The 4,082-nt window shown below is 49.5% G+C and overlaps 1 long non-coding RNA gene across 1 annotated transcript; it reads left to right on the top strand.

The window, feature by feature from the left end:
• Positions 1-551: 551 nt before the first annotated feature.
• Positions 552-3,322, top strand: LOC135941252 (uncharacterized). The gene is made up of 3 exons (XR_010574973.1): positions 552-690; positions 747-894; positions 1,454-3,322. It is a non-coding gene; the product is annotated as an uncharacterized LOC135941252 (long non-coding RNA).
• The last annotated feature ends 760 nt before the right edge of the window (positions 3,323-4,082 follow it).

Genomic DNA, 4,082 nt, shown 5'->3' with positions numbered 1-4,082 from the left:
CTTTTGTAAATTGCAGCAACCAGCTGACCCTTGGTGGAGATGCTGAATCAAACAATGTTCGGAATCGCCCAAGGATGTTTCTACGCAACATCAGAACTTCCTCAACCAAGTAATGCGATAAATTAAAAAAAACTTTATAGAAAAAGAAATATAATTATTCAATAAATATTTCCAAATATAAAATAAATTATGAACCAACGGTGCATTCGTGCTAGTGCAGTGCGCGCCCTTCCCGGTCCTCGGACAGGGATAAAAAGAGCAAAAAAATACATTTGCATAAATATTTTGATATTCACAGCAAGGAAAATCAATCTGCCTATCAAAGAGGACTAACGACACAAATGACTTGTCAGGATCTACAGTGGAGCCTCTATCAAAGATACGAATACAACTTCCACCCTGTTGTCTGCGGTCTAATGATACGTAAGTCGGTGTTAAAATCGTGTGGCATATAACTATATTGCTTTTACTTGTTTCCAGATTTGATCCACCCGAAAAGCCAGGATGTTGCCAAGGAAACTATCAGCTTCGAACAATACACAAAATTCCAGCATCTTTTCGACAAATTCTGTGCGAAATTTCGCGAATTCGCCAATTTCTGGGAAGGCAAAGATTTGAAAGAAGGAAAAACAGTACACTTTTCCACTGCTTTTCAGAAAGGCTTCCTAATTCGTTCGAGAGTGCAACCAGGTAAATACTTTCGATTGATCACTTCTTTGATCATTTTTTACAACCTCTCCCAATAGCATTAATGTCAGCGGGCTTTAAAGTTACTGATACATTTGCCAACTTCGCCTTCAAAAGATTCAAGGAAAAAGAACATCCTGGAGCTGTATCTCTCAACGGCTTCGTGGCAATTTGCCTTACTTTTTTGCACTCCGACATGGTTCATAGGTAAGATTTACAATTATTTAATTAGTTATATTCAGTTTAGATATACACTCGATGTAAGTTTGAAACTATGAAAGCAATGGTTTTGGTATATTTGATCCTTAAAACTTGCTCCTCTAAACATTGATTTTCGGCGTTATTAGCGCTATGTTTTTTTGGAATACAACATGCTCCAATAGAAAACATTTCGTAATGATGTATTTAATGAGAATTTTATAAAGTAACATAGCTAGATGAAGTCCGTCTCTCTCATATTACAGTTTATAAATACTTTTTCTGTGTACAATGCTACATTTTATCCCCATGGGGCGGATCACGGCAACGCAACCTTGACAAAAAATGGCAACGCTGGGCATAAGGTAAGCATTGTACAGCGTTTCAAGGTCGAGCTAAAAAACGGTGCCGTGATCCACCCCCTTATCTGAATGTGCAAATGAAAGATCAATTTAGCCGGGAGGAGCTTGTGCTCAGCCTGATTTGAATTAAGAGAACGTAGCTCGTTAAATTGCCAAATCAAAACTATTTAGAAAAATTTTCATTGCATACAATAATCTGATTTCAGATTGCAAGATCAGACGATGGACTCCTAAGACACCTTGCCACATTGCAGTTCAAGCTAGGGGCGGATTACGGCACGGAATTTTAGCTCGACCTTGAAGCATTGTAGCCATATATGCCCAGCGTTGCCATTTTCTACCAAGGTAGGGGTAATAAAAAACAGTGCCGTAATCTGCCCCCTAGTCATCGCCAATTGTTTTTAATGTAAATCGACTAGTATATGGTCAAATTCACCCTCCAGTCCCAACTTGTTCCGCTCGACCGAGGCGTACCCCGGCCCCGACGCCACTCCTGAGTGAGAGCAAATCTGCGCTCTGTCCCTGCTCCGGGGCGAAAGTTACCGTACCTTTGCACCCTCCGAGGATCCGGCAACACCACGAAGTGCGGCCCCGACACAACTTTCTGGCTAAATACGTGGATTCGGCAACTATAGGGGGGCGGCTGACCGAAGTTCGGGGGTAGCTACGGTGATGCAGCCGCCCCACGGGGGTGCCCGACCCAACTTTCCGGCTAGCAACGGGGATTCGGTAACTCTACGGGGGGCGGCTTACCCGATTTTTGGGCGACCTACGGGGATGCGGCTACCTTAGGGAGTTCGGTCCTGACCCAACTCTGGAGGTGAGTGCACCTCCGTCACCCTCGGAGGATCCGGCAACCCTAAGCGGCGCGGCCCTGACCCAACTCCGGGGTGAAAGCGAGTCCACGCGGCTTACCATTGAGGGATGTGGCAACCTTAAGGGGGCGGCCTACGGGAAATTTGCTAGGACTCCTAGGGGGGTTGCCGACTCGAGTTTAAAGATAGCTACGATGATATGCGTTGGCCCCACGGGGGCGCCTGACCTAAATTTCTGGCTAACAATTGGGATTTGGCAACCCTAAGGGGGCAACTAACAGACGTTTGGGGACGTCTACGATGATGCGGCCGCCCTACGGGTGCGCCTCACCCAACTCTCTGGCTAACAATGGGGATTCGGCAACTCTAGCGGGGCAGCTGACTGAAGTTTGGGTATATCTACGGAGATGCGGCCGCGCTAACCCGATTTTATCCTACGTCCGCGGAAAGCAACGGCGACGCTCCTTTCGGAGCCCCGCGGTGCCCCTTTTCCGCGATCTGCGACCCCGGGTCCCTATGATCGTCCGGTTCGCCTCGATCGCCTCCACCACCTTCGCAAATCTCGCCTCGATCCGACGACCCGCCCCGTGGGTGCCCCTCGTTCGCGGGGCTCCCGAGCGCCCCTCGGACGACACCGGGCTCCCGCGATGACGGCGCCTAACTCCACGACCCCCGCGCTACGGCCCACGCGAATTTCGGCCCGATCGCCCGAGCCGTTCCAAAGCCGACCCCGGGGGCGCCGTCTTCGGAGCCCCGCCGCGCCTCTTTCCCGCGCTCGGCGACCCCGGGTCCCTATGCTCGTCCGGCTCGCCTCGGCCGCCTGCGCTGCCCCCGCGAATCTCGCGCCGATCCGCCGACCCACCCCGTGGGTGCCCCTCTTTCGGGGGGCTCCCGAATGCCCCTAAGACTTTTGCGGACTCCCGCGACGACGGCGCCTCGCTGCGCAATCCCAGCGCTACGCCCCACGCGAATCTCAGCCCGATCAGCAGGGCCGTTCCCGAGCCACCCCCGGGGGCGGCAACTTCGGGGCCCTGCCGCGCTCCTTTCCCGCGCTCGGCGACCCCAGGTCCCTATGCTCGTCCGGCTCGCCTCGACCGCCTCCTCCACCCCTGAAAATCTCGCGCCGATCCGCCGACACACCCCGTGGGCGCTCCCGGTTCGCGGGGCTCCCGGGCGCCCCGCGGACTTTTGCGGGGCGAACGGACCCTTGCGGTGGCCTCCCGGGTTGCCGTGGAACCCGCCCGCCGAATTTCGGCACGATCGTCAGATAAAAGTTTCGGGGGGGTGGTTTTCACCCCCTTCCCTGCATTTAAATACTTGGGTATGTATCCTCGTCGGATGAAAATGTTCCATCCTCTTGTATTAAACACCGCAACCATTTCTGTTTACATTTTAAAATTACGGTTTTTTGTGGTAGTTGCAATCTTATGTAACTTGCAACCGCATATTTTTCTAAAAAAACCCACTACATTGAAAAAACTGTTTTTAGCTATTTTTTCTGCAATTTTGCGAAACTTTTTGTAAACATCTGCGTATTTAATGATTATTAACCAGAAATTCTCATGATGCTGGTTAACCAAAAATATAAATTTTTTCACCGTGTTTTTAGCTCGACCTTGAAACGCTGTACAATGCTTGCCTTATGCCCAGCGTTGCCATTTTTTCTCAAGGTTGCGTTGCCGTGATCCGCCCCAGTGGCACACTAATTATTTTTCGTTAAAATCTTGTCTGTGTTGTAATAATAACCATAACGGTAAATGTGACCAATATCAAAATTGAAATCATTTTTATTATTGTTAGAGTAACTTTAGTTCCAATAAAACCATATGTCATCAGCAGGGGCCAGATTCATGCAACGCGCAGATATGGCGTCCGGTGGAGTATGGCGGGAAAAACGGTCAGTGCGCGAAAAGAAAGAAAGTTTTGATCAATATTGTGACCAAAACAATACTTGTGATAATTGTGTCTTTTGGATCGTAAAAAACTCTTGCCACTCATTCGGCGATCCAAAGAGAGTTGC

This window comes from Cloeon dipterum, chromosome 3 (genome assembly GCF_949628265.1).
Source record: "Cloeon dipterum chromosome 3, ieCloDipt1.1, whole genome shotgun sequence".
NCBI classification, from domain to species: domain Eukaryota; kingdom Metazoa; phylum Arthropoda; class Insecta; order Ephemeroptera; family Baetidae; genus Cloeon; species Cloeon dipterum.
Note: the sequence above shows the minus strand (reverse complement) of the source record. Positions and strands in the feature narration are given on the sequence as shown.